Below are 20,284 nucleotides of genomic sequence, written 5' to 3' on the forward strand. Positions count from 1 at the left end.
CACGGCTGACGTAAGTTCAGAGGGGTCAGGATATTACATTGCTTCTGCAAGGTCAAATGCAACATCAGGTTGATCTGCAGTTCGGTGTGAATGTTTCCACCATAGAACGTCTTGTCCGTCGTCTGAGACAATGGAAATTTTGCCGACCAACCGCAATCGGGACGTCCGCACGTAATGACGCGACGTCAAGAAAGGGCTATTCGTCTTGTCTACCTGCGTAATCGGCATGTTACTGCCATTGAAACCGCTATCAATATTGTAGGTAATAATAATCGCCACATTTACCCCAAAACTGTAAGGAACCGATTGCGCAATGTTTGTCTGCGAGCTTGTCGTCCTTACGTTGGTCTCCCTCTCACTCGTACATGTCTCTCGCGTTGTATGGCACATGCTCCCAGACGTTTTCCAATGAGGCGAGTCTTTTTCACAGACGAGTCATGGTTCTCTCCTTTTCGTCCGGACGGTCGACGTCGCGGGGAACGCTTCGACGACGCGTGTGTTCTTGAGAGGGATGGGTTTGTGGTGGCTCGGTTATGATCTTGGGAGGGTACAGGGTAAAGTCACCGTTGATTGTGGTAGCCAGGAACTTATATAACCGTCCGAAGGGATGAAATCCTCCACCCCGTTGCACTTCCGTTTGTGCAACAGCATCACCTTATTTTCCAACATGAAAATGTCCGTCCCTATGAAGCCAGAGTTTGTCAAGACTTTCTCGCAAACCAAAACATTAAACCACTTGACTGGCCGCCGTACAGTCCAGTTTTCCCACCAAATCCANGACCACTCCCAGACAATCTGATGTTTTCTACACACAAAGAATTGAATGATCATGAAATATTCTTCATTATCAAATCTAAGGCACAAAATTCTAATGTTGATCTCGAAAATAATATTTGTTTCTGTTGTTGAACTAAAACATTCAATAATAATAAACAAGTAATAAACTTCGAACAGTTTATATATATCGTACCCATTGTGTGCCATATAGCATCTTGTAAAAGTAGTTTCCTCACATGTAAAATAAACTCTAATATTTTTGGATATCACTTGGATAGTTCCCAAACTAGGGGGAGATAATATAAGCTAGTAGTAAAATGCAGCCGGGAAATTCTTCATAAAAGCCTAGGGGCTGGTAGCCAGTCTACTTTCTATCATGCGGTTATACCTCTAACAGCTAATATATCATACACAATGATAAGTTTTCATTGTATTTCTCAAAGCTTGATTTGTAACATCATATTTATTATTCTAATTAACGATTTGATCACAACAAATCAACACGTAAAGTCAGAAATTATATATATATACAGATAAGTATTGGGACTGTACGGTCGTTAACAATGTATGAAAATTGCACATTTACCTTGTAATAATGTAACATAACATTTCAAATCAATGTTTCTAATATCCATCGTATCAAAATTATGTTTTCCAGTTATACTTTGATATCATGCCGATTTTTTGCCGATTAGCATATGGTTCCTATATCCGCAGTACAGTTTTAGAACCAATCATATTATTTCATTGAACCAAAGGACAATCACTGCACGTCGTTTTTAAATTTTCTCATATATCTGCTATAAAGTATTTTACATTTGATCTTGATTGTCTTAGAACACATTAAAGTTAATTTTTTATGTGTGCTTTGCTGAATATAAATCCCTGTATTTAAAACCCACCCCATAGTCCAACCCATTCACTGTAATTAATTGACCTACTGGAAAAATTGTCTATTATGGCTTGTTTAAAAAGATTTCTGTTAGGTTTTGCCTTCAGTGCAATTTTTGACAATGTTTAGCGTCCAGGTTTTATCGTGTCACTAACAGTATCTTTAGGCTAGAATTGTTTATATGATATTTTTGTTTGTATTCCTACTCCAACATTCAAATGGAAATGTGCAAATTTTCTCAATAATGAAAATCAAAATTTCAATGCTGGAGAACGCTTATACAACTATTATACAAGCAAACTGAATTTCAAATTTCAGGTCTTATACCAGAAAGTAAATAACATAGCAACTTGCAGAGTTTGTAAATTACAAATTTCCACTAAGCCAATTAATTATAACTGTTAAATACTTTAATAAACAAACAAACATACCCGGTAGTTCAAGTAAAATAATGAGTTTTTTATGATATGGAGACAAAAATAGAAATGTGTTTCTGGTTAAGTTGTCATTATGCATCATGGAGAAGAGATATGAAATTCGAAGAAATAACAAAAAAAATAATCTTGCACGACATTTTCTTCACACTTACTTTTAACATCAACTAAATACAAATAAACTATAATATTTAAAGTGAGCTTTGATTCATTTTGTCTCCTTATGAAAGCCTAGATGTGATTAATTACATTGGTCACCCTCGATCTTTATCATTACAACTAAGACTCTAACAGGTGTTCAAAACGTCACAAAGAAATGATTGTTTTTCTATAATATATTTGTGATTAAATCCTTTTTTCACTACACATGTATTTTACTTTTTCGACATTAAAGTTTAATATTTTTCAAACATTATTTTGTATAAACTTTTACAATAAACTAAAGAACCAAAATGAAATGTTTTCTAAATTATAATTTTTTAAGACAAAAGTGAAGCATTAAAATACACATCACAGTAAAAAATTCAAAATAAGTTATTTCTGTATTTATTTACATATTTTTTGTGAGTCTGAACCAGGAAATTAAAATCAATATTTCATATTTCATCTAGGTCAAGAATGTACAGGTTCCTGTTATATTTAATTTCAGTCACAACTATAACACATTCATACATCAATTAACGTAACTGAGGAAAATTTAAAAATATTGACAAAACAAATCAGTCTCTCAGAATTATCAAAACATGCACATAATTACAAATACCTTAAATCTGAATGAACATAGAATGGGAAAAAATAAACAATCACCAAAATTTTGCAATGTAATAAAAATAATGATGACCAAATATATTTTCCCAGCATCTTCTTTAGGGGTTACAAAATGTTTTATTTTATTCTTCACAACCAATATGACATCATTTTATGAATATTCACCAAATGTCAAACTTTCAAGAAAACATCAGCTTCATCAGATTGAATATTCATCATGAATTAACAAATTCATCATATTACATATATCGTCCCTGCAGGCAGGGCGTAAGAATTGTACCTACTGCCCCCTTGCATGATCATATAAGAGGCGGCTTGATTTGGAATCACATCTTTTCTCTTCTTTCTAAACAACTTTCTTCTTCCTAATGTCTCTCTTGACAATGCCTCACTTTTGGCCTTTAGTTGAGCGTTCGCCCCTGTGAGACAGGCTTTGGGTTCTGTCCCCTGGCCGAGACATACCAGAGTCTGTAAAAATGGTAGTTTCTACTCCTGCTTAACGCTCAGCAATTTAGGAGTGGGACGACTGGTTTGCCCGTTCTCAGTATAATGTGACCGGGGGGGGTGTCCTGCTGGGTGCCTTCGGCAGTATGTTTCAGTGAGGTAGCACTATAAAGTCGGCATCAGTTCCGCGCTATCACAAGGAGATAAACAGGAACATATTGCAGCCTCCCAAAACACACACGCATACACTACACACATGCATCTTGCACACAGGAAAGGCGGTCCTTAAATGACCACAGCTGTTGATAGGACGTTAAACAAAATCAAACAAACAAAAAATTGACGAAGGTGGTCAATATTTTGAAGATGTGTAAGGTATACGGTATCTAACGTTGCAGGGCATCAAAGTTCAGTAATGTCAGGAGTTCATTATTTTAATCATACACTTTGTATTTCACAAATTAAATTTTCCAGATATCATATTTTTATAAAATCTGAACACTGAATAAAATGTAATAAAAACGCATAAAATGAGTTGTCGCTTGAAGTAAATAAATTGAATTCGAAAACTCGGGTCTGGCATAATATCTAAGCAGGGACCACGACAACCAGAGATTAAATGCATGTAACCGCTGACGTCACCAAGATAACTCAAACACTGTACAATAGACAAGTACTGTATACTATCGTCTTTGGTGACTCTCAGATATGACACGTGTTCGACGTTAAACAATACTAAACCAAACCAAATCACATTACATATTCTTATTTTTCATTAACCCAATCATATGAATATGCATGACCTTTTTCGGTAATCTTCCTCTATGAATATGCATGATTTGATGATAGCTTTACATACCTGTACATAATAACATGCAACTGAAATAATCAATTTACAGGTTATATACACATATGTATGTGTCCAATATGATGTAAGGGAGATAATCAAACACAATTTTAAATCTGATGGTAAAATCCAAATGATTTCTGCCTTTACAATATTGTACATTATAAAACATATTTATATCTTATCATAAAATGCTTGATTAAACTTACCAAGTCACAAATATGAATAAGGCAACTAACTACATGTTACATGTACAAAGTTTGTAAACGAGTTCCCCGATATTTTACAGGAAACAGTAAGTATATGACAAATGTTTAGAGTGATAACAACATATGGTATCATTGGATACTTTTTTTTGTGTTACTTTTTCTACTTTTGGACTCTTTCAAACTATTTCAACAATACTTCGGTTTTAACTTTCAGAAAAACCTGCTTTTCCTTGGAAGGAAATGTCATAAAAATGTAAGTGGTACTCCAATGTTCATAGAAATAGCACAACTCTAAATTATAATAAAAATATTATTTGATAGTTTCATTATTTAAACTTAAACTTAAGTTTCTGATATATACATTGTACATGATAATTCACATATTAGAAAAACAAGGTGGGATTGTATCAGAGAAAGTTAGCTAAGAAAACTTAATTTTAAATCAGAGTTAAAATATCTATCCAACAGCAAAATTATCATCCAGGCACAATATCAAAAACAAAAATCTATTTGAATAAAAATTGTCTTGATTATTTTAGCAGAATATGTTGAAGTTGGACAAAATATAAGACACTAACATCGAGTGGAAAACAATGTAATATGATAATGATCAGGTGTTACATTCCACAATTAAAACTGCTATGAAGTTTCACTAACCATAAAATGATTTGTTCTTAGCAGCTCGTTTCAAAAACTATAAAAATATTTTCAGAGCACACACATAAAGTCATGAAAATGGACCAAAATGGTATATAAAAGGAACATTTGACATCTGACCCTTTCTCATGACAAGGTCAAACATGAAATCATAAAATTGATTTCATTAGCATCTTACTTGTTGGACTTTATTTTAAATTGAAAATAAACCTCTTTCATAGCATTATTTGAAAGTTTCTTTCACAAAGAATATTTTTGGTACACATATGATATCTTTAATAAATAACAATGAAAGATTAATTGATAAAATATATAATTTGGTATAATATTTATAAGCCTATAAGTGAATAAATTATATATATAATTGAATAAAACTACAATTTATATTGTATTTAGAGAAAATAAATGCATTTAGAGTTTAAGGAACAAACAATTTCTAACAGTCTTCAATAATAATGAGTATGCATGTCTATAAATTGCACAACAATAGATTCAATGTTTGTTTTAAATCAAATGTTTGATAACAAAATTTTGGTTTTACTACTTAATATTATATCTACAACCTGAAAGTACTGGGTAATAATGGGTTTATAGCTACACTGAAGTGAAAAAAAGAAAGCTACTTGGTCTGTCGTAAACGTGATTCAAGAAGAGAAATATCCCTTTAAGGCTGTGTAGAAAAACACACTTAAATGTATAATTTGCTGTAAGGTTGAAATTCAGGCAAAACAAATCAAAAATTTGTATTTATGATAACCACAGATTATTCTAAAAATCTCAATTTAACAGTTGCCTCTGATGTGAGTAATCAGGGACAAACACCTCTCTTTTTGTATCAAACTTTTTTCAAGTTATCATTTGTCTAGGAGATAAACCTTGTAGTTGTCATCAGAATTGCATCCTAGTGGCGTTGGTAACATTTTCATCGCCATGTCTTGCTTTCGTTACTGTCTCCACTGTATAAAGTGCTTCCTTGGCGTAGAAATTTCCCCTCAGCATCTGAAGCTTCACATATCCTGACACGTCTCGGACGAGGTACATCACCAACCAGGCTGCAAATACAATCAAGTTCTGGAAATATAAAACAAATATTAAGGGTAAATATCTAGAGTATCAGTATAGGTTTCAGGAATGGAGGCATACATATACAGCCCATTTTTCTTACCTGCAGTATGTCACGTTACCAAAGATATCAAACTTGGGATCATCCGGTACACTCTTGTTTCTGTTCATGTAGAACAATCATTAATGTTAAGATACCCAAAGACATGACTTTCCATTAGAGCTAAGCTTCAGTAGTCTGTTTACAGATAAATATACCTGTATAGCTGTTTAATTTTATAAGGTTTACATTTTGCAATTTAAATAAATAATAAAATATACAACATCTGATATAGCGCCCTATCTAGCTAACATAAGCCACTCTAAAGCGCTTTACAGTACATAGATATACAATTCTATACAGTCAATACAATTAGCATATATATTAATCAATACAATTTTGAGGAATTCGCAGGAGCTGTCTTATCAGGCGCTAACCACTAGTCCTATGCCACCTGGCTAATATCTCCCTACATGTATGTGTGTATGCCTGTGTGTGTGTGCTGGAGATGTATTGTGTTTTGTCCCTATCAGAACAAGTTCGCTAGAATTAAATTTCGAGCAACATTGACAGATAAAAACATTGAACTCAAGAGGGTACTTCTGTATTTGTACTTACGTTAGATATTACTGCTATGGCTGATATGCCTCTCAGAATCCCGAACCATATGCTTTGAAAAAGAAAACATGAAGTATTAAGACAAAACTGCAGACTTGTGGAATCGTGTGAAAATAATTGCTGTACTGTATATTCAAAAAGGCTCTTTAAAACCCCATACACAAATATTAAATAATTATATATTACATTCTTGAGTTTGAAAATTATTATCCACAAATTTTGGCCAAAAATATGAGGAATATGAGGAATTCCTACTCTGAATTTGTTCAAAACTCAGTGCAATTTTTACCTTTTGTCTTCAAGCTTGAAGATGTAACTTAAAAGTCTACAAGAAACTGAAAACAAAGGTTTGTGAGGAATCCATAATTCCCAAACGTTTAGGAAATCATTGGCATGAAAAGTAAACCAAGGGAGATAACTCTATATAGAGGAGCACAAAACCCGATTTTATCAAGGGACACTCTGCCATCCTAACATACTCACATTTAAGATTTTGCAATTGTATGTGATAGACTGTAGGTGATAGACTGTATGTGATAGACTGTACATACTGTATGTGATAGACTGTATGTGATAGACTGTAGGTGATAGACTGTATGTGATAGACTGTACATACTGTATGTGATAGACTGTAGGTTATAGACTGTAGGAGATAGACTAGTACTGTATGTGAAATATGCCCCAGACAAAGGGACAGACAGACAAACAGACAGACATTTAGACAGGTTTAAACCAGAAATGCCATCTGGTAGTAACAATGAAAGACTAAAAATTGATATACATATTTCATTCAAAAACAGAAAATCCAAAAAATATCATAATCATTATTTACAAGAAGCAAAATGTCCAGACCAGAATGTGATTATGTTTCATTTATGTTTCATTTATCCTTTATTTACTTTTTTATCAACTGAACTTATAAAAGGCGTAAATCTATGTTTACCCATTTCAAGATCCTCATCATATAGTCCAAGGTTGGGTATGTTGGCCAGATGAAAGTCCTGTTCCCACCTCAAATACACTTTCTCCTCGTTGGGGTCCTTCCTTACCGACCGAGACTAAACCACACCATCAGTTTTCTGTGGAGGATATGAAAACTTGAGTGTGACAGATATTGGATATTTATAGATTATCACACTGTATGTTCAGGGTTTGTCGTTTTAACTCTTTTTCATGGCATTTTGAAAAATAATCAAGGCTATCCCTGGAGTCGAAATTTTATCTACATGTGATCGATGAGAAAATGCTTCACACAACAAACCTTGATAATGCATTATGTTATCAACTATTTATCATCTATAAAAACCTGAAACGTTTCACCAATCTTTAAGTGAAAGCAACCCAGTACAATATCTTCTAACCAACTTCTAGTGATTGTCGAGATTCTCCGTCAGGGACAAATGTGAACAAATATAAGTTTTGTACAGACAAATACTGTAAAACTATGGAGAAACATCAGAGCACTTTTAGTTAAATACTATTTGTGATTCATGATATTACCAGGCAAGAGCAGTCATGCTATTTGTGATAAAAAAAAAAATCTCAAAAATTCTTGAATACCAAATCCTTTTACTACCAGGTAAGGAATATCGGTTGTATCCGGCAGTTTAAAACTGCAGATGCATGCAAGATTTTGGTGCATTCACTTGTTACCTCTTGGTTAAATTATGGTAACGCCCTGCTCTGTGGTATATCTGACAAATTAACTAGTCGTCTGCAGAGGGTCCAGAACACTGCAGCACGGCTGGTTACTCGTACTCGAAAGTGAGCACATCACATGTACACCTGTGCTATATTCATTGCACTGGTTACCTGTACGATACAGGTCGCAGTACAGAGTTTTGGTGTACACATATATACAAGGCACTGAATGGAACAGCTCCTCAGTACCTACAGGAGATTGCTACCCTGTATCAGCCGTCACGATTACTGCGGTCAGAGTTGGAATCATTTTTGTGTGTCCCAAAATCTCATACCGTGACCTATGGTAACCGGTGCTTTGGGAGGGTTTCAGCCACATCTGCTATTAGAAAGTCAAATACCCTGGCCAAATTCAAGAAGGACATCAAAACTCACCTCTTCATGTCTGCATTTTAGGCTCTTTGCAAAGACGTCATGTAAATACCACCCTTTATTTATTCATTTATGTGCACATTGCGATGACTATCTGCTTACTTAATGTGTAAAGGTGATTGTAAGCCTTTTTTTTGTTTCACAATTATAACTACATGTAATACTAATATCCTTATGTTGTAAAGCGCTTCAGAGTTATTTTACAAATTATATAGGGCGCTATATATATGTTGTATATTATTATTATTATTATTATCAAATGGGAAAATCAATTCACAAATCGTTCTCAATCTGTTCTCAACCTCTTCTCAAGTTTCTCATACTGACAATTTTGGAAGGAGACTCCTGATTTTGGCCCCTTAAATTAAACAATTTGACAAGTAAACTTGCTAAACATGCTGATGTGACCTCTGTACGTATATAAAGACTGACCTCTGTACCAGAGATTTTACCTGTATACTAAGACAGTGACCTCTGTAAGGAGGCCGTGACCTTTGTTACTATCTAGTTTGTGACCTCTACCATGACTTTTACCTCTGTATTGAGGTTGGCAATGTGGTACTAGGCTGGACCCAATACTTACTTGCCCTTGAAGAATGCAATATAGAAGATGGAGGCATAGTAGTTGACAAACTGGAACAGGAACATCCTAAATGTGAAGCCATCTTCCCATTCAGTCTGGGTACGGTGTTGTTCTGGAAGGTAATTATAGAATCTTGTAACACGGAGAGTGATATCAGAATGATCTCATCCATGAACAAACATAACACCAAACAGCTGTTTCTGAATACAAAGGTACGTATTTCTAAACACTTCGGGTTTCCTGCTTACTACCTGAATTAATATCGAGGTTAAAATTAAATGATTTTATGGACCCTTTTCACGCTGTAGGCAAAAACAATATTGAGAAAAATTTCACTGTAGCTTTTTATAGATACAACTTCCCTTTATTTCCATTTGGATATACATGTTAGTATAGAGACTCGGCCAGGGTACTAAAGTTGACCAGGTAGCTCTGTTGGTAAAGTGATACATGTAAGTATAGAGACTCGGCCAGGGTACTAAAGTTGACCAGGTAGCTCTGTTGGTAAAGTGATACATGTAAGTATAGAGACTCGGCCAGGGTACTAAAGTTGACCAGGTAGCTCTGTTGGTAAAGTGATACATGTAAGTATAGAGACTCGGCCAGGGTACTAAAGTTGACCAGGTAGCTCTGTTGGTAAAGTGATACATGTAAGTATAGAGACTCGGCCAGGGTACTAAAGTTGACCAGGTAGCTCTGTTGGTAAAGTGATACATGTAAGTATAGAGACTCGGCCAGGGTACTAAAGTTGACCAGGTAGCTCTGTTGGTAAAGTGATACATGTAAGTATAGAGACTCGGCCAGGGTACTAAAGTTGACCAGGTAGCTCTGTTGGTAAAGTGATACATGTAAGTATAGAGACTCGGCCAGGGTACTAAAGTTGACCAGGTAGCTCTGTTGGTAAAGTGATACATGTAAGTATAGAGACTCGGCCAGGGTACTAAAGTTGACCAGGTAGCTCTGTTGGTAAAGTGATACATGTAAGTATAGAGACTCGGCCAGGGTACTAAAGTTGACCAGGTAGCTCTGTTGGTAAAGTGATACATGTAAGTATAGAGACTCGGCCAGGGTACTAAAGTTGACCAGGTAGCTCTGTTGGTAAAGTGATACATGTAAGTATAGAGACTCGGCCAGGGTACTAAAGTTGACCAGGTAGCTCTGTTGGTAAAGTGATACATGTAAGTATAGAGACTCGGCCAGGGTACTAAAGTTGACCAGGTAGCTCTGTTGGTAAAGTGATACATGTAAGTATAGAGACTCGGCCAGGGTACTAAAGTTGACCAGGTAGCTCTGTTGGTAAAGTGATACATGTAAGTATAGAGACTCGGCCAGGGTACTAAAGTTGACCAGGTAGCTCTGTTGGTAAAGTGATACATGTAAGTATAGAGACTCGGCCAGGGTACTAAAGTTGACCAGGTAGCTCTGTTGGTAAAGTGATACATGTAAGTATAGAGACTCGGCCAGGGTACTAAAGTTGACCAGGTAGCTCTGTTGGTAAAGTGATACATGTAAGTATAGAGACTCGGCCAGGGTACTAAAGTTGACCAGGTAGCTCTGTTGGTAAAGTGATACATGTAAGTATAGAGACTCGGCCAGGGTACTAAAGTTGACCAGGTAGCTCTGTTGGTAAAGTGATACATGTAAGTATAGAGACTTGGCCAGGGTACTAAAGTTGACCAGGTAGCTCTGTTGGTAAAGTGATACATGTAAGTATAGAGACTCGGCCAGGGTATCAAAGCTATAGTCAAGCCAGATAGAAAAATCCAATTCAAATTTACAACTGTTTTATGTGGTACAGGGATGCTTAAAGATATTTAACAAGAGAATAATGTAAATAGGACACACTTTTTTTCTTTTAATATTAAGCAATGGTGCAAGGATCCTTAAAGTTATTTAAATAGAGAATTTATGTATATACTGACCCCAAAAACAATTTACTAGTTCAGAGATCCTTCAAGTTATTTAACGAGAGAATAATCTTTATAGGACACAAAGAAACAATTTACAATTTTGGGCAGTGGTGCAGGGATCCTTAAAGTTATTTAATTTATTTAAATAGGACAATAATGTCTGTGATAGTAAAATTTAAAACACAAAATGAGTTTCAACATGTAAACATTTACAGAGATAAACCTCCACCTGACCTTGACCCTCACCAATATTTCCAATGATACATACATGTACAGTCACACTATCCATAATGCTCTATAACGGCCGATAGACCAATATGAAAAGGTAGGAAATTTCATTGACAGAAACTTACAAATGAATGACTCTGTGTGGCAAAATTAATGTACAGGCATGGTAAAAATGTTTATAAAATCTCAAAGTCAACTTCATTTCAAAATATTTGCTAAAGATTCTTTTTTAAATTAGGTACACTTTTTAACATTATTTATACCAGACTATTTTCACATTACAATGTTAATTTTTTTATCATTCAATGTTTTTTTCCAATTTTAACATAATAACACCAGACAAACAATACAAATTCAAAACAGTGGTCATCAATTGACTCAAAAGTTAAAAACTTCAGAAAAGCTTTTTACAGCTTACAATCTAAGGGAGACAATTCTCTATTTCTAACTATATATATATACCGGTAGATATATATACTGCTCCAAACCATGTTCTAGTAAAAATAGGACATAGGACTGAGACAACAATTAAATTTACTTTTTGTTTCATTGTAACATTTAAATTCATCAAAAAATCCAAATATTTGATAGCTAACTTTCCATCTTACCTGGTCAAGAGCAACACCTTTGGGTCAAAATATTAAAATTTCAATAACAGCATGTTGGCCTTTTTCTGGAGATAATGGTCTGCAAGTAACACCAACGTCAAATATAAACTTCCAGGTCAGAGATAGAGGTAAACACAGGACTCTTCACACAGCACCCTGCACCAAAAAAAATACATGCACAATATAAATACACGTCATTGATACAAAAGTTGTGAGATTGTTATCTCTAGAGTATTTCAACACTGTACACCAATACCAAGTTCTAAGAGAACTTCATTCATGGGTACTGAACACAGAAGCATTTAATTGTCACCTCAGTCCTTTTATAGGACTCAAACTTTTTTTGATTTTGTAAAGTTATTTTTCTCCTTAAATTGTAAGTAATTTGGAACTTTTTGGTGAAGGTCATCGGAGATCAGCTGACCAGTCAAGGTCTCTTTATCAGCGCCAGCTTCAATACTAACCTGACATCAAGGACAGAAAACTGGACTTGTTGGTGGAACAGCACAGGAGCATGCAGAGAAGTCAAAGTCTGCCAGGAAGTCTGACTACAGGAAAAGTCAGCTAGATCCAACACTGCATCAACCCAAGGGAGACAATCAGCCTCAAGATCAACTGTATTGGGAAGAAGAGAAAAGACATTTTATTAGAGACCATTTTTGAAATCAAACACAAAATTCAAAACTCAAGAAATATGTAACAAACAAAGAAAAGTTACATATATATATGACTACTTAAAGAGGGAACCTCCACGTGGTGATAGTCGGACAATGTTGTATCTGTGTATACAATAGCTAATACCCTCAAAAAATAGTGTGTTTTTTTAAATTAAGCCACTTTTAATTCCAACATAAGGTTTCTTAAACCTATATGACCATAGCATTATTTAAAGGAACCTGACATTTTTTGCCAAAGTTTGCAAAAAAAACAGATTAATACACTTGTAAAATTTGACGAGTACAGTGCACGTTCAATATGATTTAAATGCATGGTCTACCCTGATCAGGACTCGAACCCGGATCTTCCCAAATGAAATTGGAATGCTTTTCATTAAGCTACCAGGATATCATATTCATGATCAATGAACGTGACTGTAGAAACTGGGAAATAAAATCAAATTGAATTGGAATAAAAGTATTGCGATTTTGTTCAGTGTATGTTTCACAGTGCCAACAGTTGGATGAATATTAAAGGCAAATGTAAGAAATGGTACCACAAGGCCAACTCAGCACAAACAAATTGTCTGTCAAGAAGACCTATAAAATATTAACACCTACCTTTAGGCCTAGTTACTGGAGAGAATCATGTCCTCCTCCGTTAGAACATGTTTGGCTGAATATGGCGAAGTATTTTGTGAGCAGAGGTCTTGAGTTTCACATACAACTCGTTCAATTTTGTGAGAGATGAAAATGGCAGAGAATATGTGGTAATAACTCAAAAACACCAGCAAAGTAGACTCAATAATGTTGAGGCACCAACCGCTGGGAAACAGATGTATTCCGTACAAGGAAAACAATGCCCTGTTCAAACACTCAGGGACCCCCTTTTCAATCACTGCAGGAAGGAGGCCATGTCGCCCTCCGCCACAGAGGAAATATGGTTTTCCAACAGAGCCATGTTGTCTATAGCTGCGATAACGTAGCTTTCTGACGACGAGAGATTATTTTTTATATATTGCATCGTCAGAGCTACGAAGCGGTCCTGTGCCAACTAATGGAGCAAAATCAAAAGTGTTAATCTGTAAGATTGCAAATAATTCACACCTCATATGAGTATAATGTTAACAAAATATTGCATAATTGTAAAAAAAACAAACGAATCCTTACCCATGCAAAAACTCTTTTACGAAATTAACAAAGTCCGTCTTGGGAATAAAAAATAGAAACGACCGCCATGACAGATCACACGTGATGTTATCTCAATTACCCTTTCTATTTATATGGCCTGCATGGCCAAATATAGTATTACTACTGATGCTGCCATGTTTACTACAATTTCCATATTGGGTCATGACACCCATATTTGGACGTCTGACCTATATCGGAAGAGAGACGAACTTTCCAACATTGCGGTCAATTCAGATTTCGACTACGCTTGCTACATTTACTTGATAATTTAACGACATTTTAGGCAGAGTTTAACTTCAAGTTGTGTAGGATATCAACAGAAATGGTTCATACTACAACCTTATTTATTGATGCGGACCAATGTGCTGTAAATTTATTCTAAATTCGCCCCGGTCTGATTCACACCGGGCATGCTCCATTACGGGGCATGGGATCAATTTAATACCCGGCCAGAGCAGAGGAGGCCGGGTATTAATATTAGTACTAGTTGTCCCCCGCCACATAGGAAATATGGTTTTCCAACAGAACTGTTTATTGGCAATATATATATCCAGGAACTCGAAATGCACACATACATACACAGCACACTGCCTTCAAGCACAGGGGTTCGTTACAAATGTCTGAAATACACATGTGCTGTGACCCATATCAGTATAGCATATCTGTATTTCAGCCATTGTAACGAACACCTGTGCTTCGAGCAACCAGCTTCGACTTGCGGCATATTATGTTTATGTCCGGGAACAATAACGAAAGTTCTTTACAGTCAAGGATGTTCTACCAGCCAAAAGCACACTTTATGTGAGAAACACTGGCATCCATAGTTCAACCGAACACCAGTCCTCAAATAATTCCTGTGACACATACATAACCTGCGCCATCACCCACAGTCACCCACATTTAACACCGGTGTTCAGGTCCACTTAATTGCTTTAAATGCAACGAATGTAATGCTGCCCATGACACAATCAACTCAGCTATCTTCTTCAAATAACTTTCTTTCTGTCGGCATTCTATCCAACTCGTCGTTTGCACACTTCGTCTTTAATTTCGGACATCATGTTTTATTGCCTCGCAACAGTTAATTAAAATGGCCGACGACTTCTCGCCGCTCAGCTGATCGCACGAGACATTTGACGTTTCATGGCAACGCAATACACAATGTTACTGGTTGAAATATTATTGTGCATATGATAAAGAGCCACTTTTAAAAATAATCTATCGATTTCATTTGTTCATTGAATTTTTCATGACAATCAGTTGAAATGAATTATAAAAATTGAGGTCGATTTTTTTTATTTTCATCGGGTTATGAAAATAATTGTTTTTGCAAACTTTGTAAGAATCCGCTACTTTGATTCATACAGTTTGCAAAAAAAAATCTTTTCATACCCCGATTAAAATTAAAAAAATCAACCTCAATGCTTAAATGTAATCTTTATACGTGCTAAATTTCTGGACATTTCCGTCAGCAGTTAATATTCATCATAACTATTTTGAGGAGTAACTGTAATATTAATCACACAATGGGAAGAATTTTGACTACAGGAGATAATCTAGTAGTCTTCTCAGTATTTTTCAAATCTACTTACAAGTTTCAGTTCCTCAGCTCCACATTCCTCTTCCATGCTAGAAGACTTAGTGAGGACATTTTCCCGCAGACTCTGGGCCAAGTCAGATTATGTTCCTACTACTAAGATGGGGATTTGGTTCCCGGCCGGCAAACTGTTCTGGTGTCATATTCATACCTGAAGCCAAGGAAACATTGTTTAGTGCATTAAAATTTGTACAACAATTTTGTTTCAACAAAGAAATATGATAAATTATGAATTTTACATGAGTGTCTATTTGCATTATATGACATTTATGAAACAAGACTACTATTTTTTCATCTTTTTAAACTTCTGAAAAATAAATTGAAATATTTCATAAAACTCATAAATTATGCCTGCAGAAATTGAAATGATTTTCTTTAAGGCACTATATAATTTTGACAAAATCAAAATATGTTATTTAACAGTCCATTGGACCTGTATCGCTCACCTGGTTTTATATAAGTGATTACAACTGAATGCATTAGTACATCTTTATATGAAATTTCCTCAAAACCAGGCAAGATCTATGTTCTAACCCAACTGTGATTAACAAACAAAAAAACTATATATTTTCTTTTTTTACCTATAACTTTTGGTATGAACATAGCTTGGTGGTAATATGCAAGCCTTATGACCACAGCATCCCGGGTTCAAATCCTGCATATCCTGTTTCCTTTTTTTTTTTCAAATTGTACAATGGGTTTGTATTTTTGCATTCATTGCAACTGTTACACAGCCACAAAGGTAATACTTTTATTTTACTTTAATTTTCATTCAACTTTAAAGCTTTTCTAACCTAGAAAACAATTTTTAACAACTTATAAAACTATACACCCTAGAATATGATAATCTAGCTGTACCATTTCTTAGGACCGCAGGGGTCGAATCAACCTCATTCAATTAAGAAATGTTCTTCCTCAATAATGTTTTTGACCAAACTTTGTACAATCCACTCAGGCAATAATTAGGGGGTATTAGCGTCTTAAAGCAAAATAAAAGATAATTTTCCCCTTTGGCATACATACCAGAATTCCTGGAGACCAATCTGTGAGTTTTCCAGTCTTTTTGAGGGAATTGAGGTGAAAATAAGGGAGGTTTTATTCGCGGCATTTGTTCACGGCAAACAGACCATCTTACTCAACTAAATCAATGAAATAAAGCACAAAATCTTTAAGTAAGGAACTTTGTTTTGACTTTGGCAGGTTTTTTTTAATTATATTGAATATGATATTATATACATTTAATGGCACAAAGTTAACAAAACAAAATACCACATAGTTGAGATATACTGAAGAAGCAGATTTTACTTTAAATTTCGAAATTTAGTTGGACAGGCCACTTTTCACAGCAGCCACAGTACTACTGATGTTCAGTTTAAACTTTGAACTATGTATTTGGATGGGTTTGTAAAAATAAGGATAATAGTTGTCTATATGTTCATTTACATTTGAACTTCTTGATAATGTAACAGAATGTTGAAACATGCATTTAACAAGAAGACAGAAATAATCAGCTGTAAAAATGAAAAAAACTGTGTTCAGTATTTGAACTTTTAAATATTTCTTTTAAACATATTTCAGCATTCAGAACAAAGACTTTTTCCATCTTCTTCATGACATGCCCCTTATATATTTACCGGTCGTTCTCTTTACTTTCGTAGTGAAATTATATTTGTAAAGAAACACTTAGCCGGACATCGTATTAACCAAAGTTTCTAGCAATGAACTAACCTTACAAACATGACAGAAAACATGTTTTGTGCTAGTTCTACTGACAGTGTGAGGTATCAACTTCACGGGAAATTTTGATGCTGAAGCAGAGACTGTCGCATAGTGGTTGAATGTCAGGCATTCTGTAGTTTGAGGACTTTCTATAAATTCATGTCCCATGCCGTGAGACTTTATCGGAGGTGAAAATCTGTGAGATGTTGCCTCACGCCGTGAGTTCTGGCATGTATGCCTTTGGGGCCCGGCCTTCCTAGCCCCAGAGGTCAAACCAGCCTCATTTATTTAGGAAATTATTGCCCTCTTCCAATGAAGTTTCAGAGCAAATTTGGTTAAAATCATCTCTGGTGTTTAGGAGATGCATTTTAAAGCAAAATTTTCTAAGTTCCCATTCAGGACCCAGCCCCCCCTGGCCTTAGGGGTCAAACAAACCTCATTTATTTAAGAAATGATTGCCCTCCCCTAGTGATGCTTCAGACTGAATTTGGTTGAAAACCTCTATGGTATTGAGGAGGAGATGCGTGTTATAGCAAATTTAGGTAAGTTCTCCTTCAGGGCCCCGCCCCCCTGGCCTTAGGGTTGAACCAATCTCATTTATTTAAGAAATGATTTCCCTCCTCTTGTGATGCTTCAGTCCAAATTTGGTTGAAATCCTCTTTGGTATTTAAGAGGAGATAAGTTTTAAAGAAAACACCACACCAAGATAAAATCCCATAATCCGGATGGTCGAAGAAGGATTTTAAAGGTTTTACCTCTATTTCTCCTATTGGGCCTCACCCTTCTGCCCCTTGGGAGACCACACCCACTGCTTATACAAAATTGAGTCCCTTTTGCCTAAGGATGCTCCAGACTCAATTAGGATAATATCCCTTAATCCCTATGGTAGAAGAAGGATTATAAAGGTTTTACCTATATTTCCCCTATTGGGCCCCGCCTCTCAGCACCCAGGGGCCAGACCCACCGTTTATACAAAATTGGTTCCCCTTCACCCAAGGATGCTTCTTACCAAATATGGAACAAATCCTTTTTAGTCCTACAGAAGAAGAAGGATTTTAAAAAATTTGCTAAATTTTCCCTATTCGGCCCCGCACCTCAGCCCCCAGGGGGACCACACCCACCGTTTATACAAAATTGGTTCCTCTTTACCTAAGGATGCTCCACACCAAATATGGACCAAATCCTTTCATTCCTACAGAAGAAGAAGGATTTTAAAGAATAATTTGCTATGTTTCCCCTATTCGGCCCTGCCCCTCAGGGGCCACACCCACAATTTATACAAAATTGGTTCCCCTTCACCCTAGGATGCTTCTTTCCAAATATGGAACAAATCCTTTCATTCCTACAGAAGAAGAAGGATTTTAAAGAATAATTTGCTATGTTTCCCCTATTCGGCCCTGCCCCTCAGACCCCTTGGGGGCCACACCCACGATTTATACAACATTTGTTCCCCTTCACCCAAGGATGCTTCTTACCAAATATGGAACAAATCCTTTCATTCCTACAGAAGAAGGATTTTAAAGAATAATTTGCTATGTTTCCCCTATTGGGCCCCGCCCCTCAGGCCCCTGGCGGGGGCCAGACCCACAGTTTATACAAAATTGGTTCCCCTTCACCCAAGAATGGTTCAGACCAAATATGGAACAAATCCTTTCATTCCTACAGAATAAGAAGGATTTTAAAGAATTTGCTATATTTCCCCTATTGGTCTCCGCCCCTTAGCCCCCAGGGGGGCCAGACCCATGGTTTATACAAAATTGGTTCCCCTTTACCCAAGGATGCTACACACTAAATATGGAACAAATCCTTTCATTCCTACAGAAGGAGAAGGATTTAAAAGAATTTGTTATATTTCCCCTGTTTGGCCCCGCCCCTCAGGCCCCTTGGGGGCCAGACCTACGGTTTATACAAAATTGGTTCCCTTTCACCCAAGAATGCTTCAGACCAAGTATGGAACAAATCCTTTCATTCCTACAGAAGAAGAAGGATTTTAAAGAATTTGCTATATTTCCCCTATTGGGCCCCGCCCCTCAGCCCCAAGGGGGGCCAGACCCACCATTTATACAACATTTGTTCCCCTTCTCCCAAGGATGCTTTTGACCAAATTTGGTCAAAATCTGCTCAGTCATTCATGACAAGTAGCGTTTTAAAGGAAAAGTTGACGGACGGACGCTGCAGTATTGCATAAGCTCACCATGGTCCTTCGGAAGAGGTGAGCTAAAAATGGAGGGAAAAAGAAGGGAGGAATGTAGCTGAACTGGACTAATGGTCGATCGTTGGCGACCAGCTGGTAGCTCAATTGGTAGAGCGTCAATCTAGAGTTGGAAGGACCCGGGTTCGAACCGGGCGGCGGTATGCATGGCTGTGCATTTTTTGTCCTCTCCTGTTACAAAAAATAATGCATCTTTTCTGTTTATCCTTTCCTTTTTCCGTTATTTAACAACAACAGGATTATTTTTCTCCTTTATGCAATGATGTTGACAGTTGTTTTTGTATTTTTTGTGTTATATTTCAAAGAAGATCTTTATATATCAAATAAGAAATATCCTGTTCGATTTTTCTCAATTTAAAAGGAAAAAAACTTCATCGACTTTGAAAATATCCGCAAGATGGGGGTTTCTTTTCAGAAGCGTTTTTGGTGAAGATATAGTTTTTATAAATGACAGGGATCTTAATTACCAAATTAATATCTATCCGTCAAAATGTCTAAGTCTGGTGTCAGCCCAGAGGAATCTCGTACTTGATTGGACTGTTTGCACAGGTGTTTGAAATTCTGACTGTAAATTGAGATATATATCATAAAAAAGCAGGTAGACTTGTAATACCTTATTTTCTATGATATATATCTCAAGTTAGTCAGAATTTCAAACACCTGATCTGTGCTGTTTGGTGGTGGTGTTCGTAAGTACTTATAGCGCACCACCCAATGTTTACCGACCAGAGTCTCCCACAACGACGATCTTGATCTTGT

General features: G+C 36.1%; 2 long non-coding RNA genes across 2 annotated transcripts; both read right to left on the minus strand.

Annotated features, from left to right (window-relative positions):
* Positions 1-5,544: 5,544 nt before the first annotated feature.
* Positions 5,545-9,510, minus strand: LOC110448364. The gene is made up of 4 exons (XR_002462715.1): positions 9,405-9,510; positions 7,692-7,827; positions 6,749-6,800; positions 5,545-6,099 (listed from the first exon to the last, which is right to left on the minus strand). It is a non-coding gene; the product is annotated as an uncharacterized LOC110448364 (long non-coding RNA).
* A 2,646-nt stretch (positions 9,511-12,156) lies between these two features.
* Positions 12,157-15,691, minus strand: LOC110448365. Its single transcript, XR_002462716.1, has 3 exons — positions 15,590-15,691; positions 12,615-12,765; positions 12,157-12,306 (listed from the first exon to the last, which is right to left on the minus strand). It is a non-coding gene; the product is annotated as an uncharacterized LOC110448365 (long non-coding RNA).
* Between the last annotated feature and the right edge of the window lie 4,593 nt (positions 15,692-20,284).

This window comes from Mizuhopecten yessoensis, unplaced genomic scaffold (genome assembly GCF_002113885.1).
Source record: "Mizuhopecten yessoensis strain PY_sf001 unplaced genomic scaffold, ASM211388v2 scaffold4025, whole genome shotgun sequence".
NCBI lineage: Eukaryota > Metazoa > Mollusca > Bivalvia > Pectinida > Pectinidae > Mizuhopecten > Mizuhopecten yessoensis.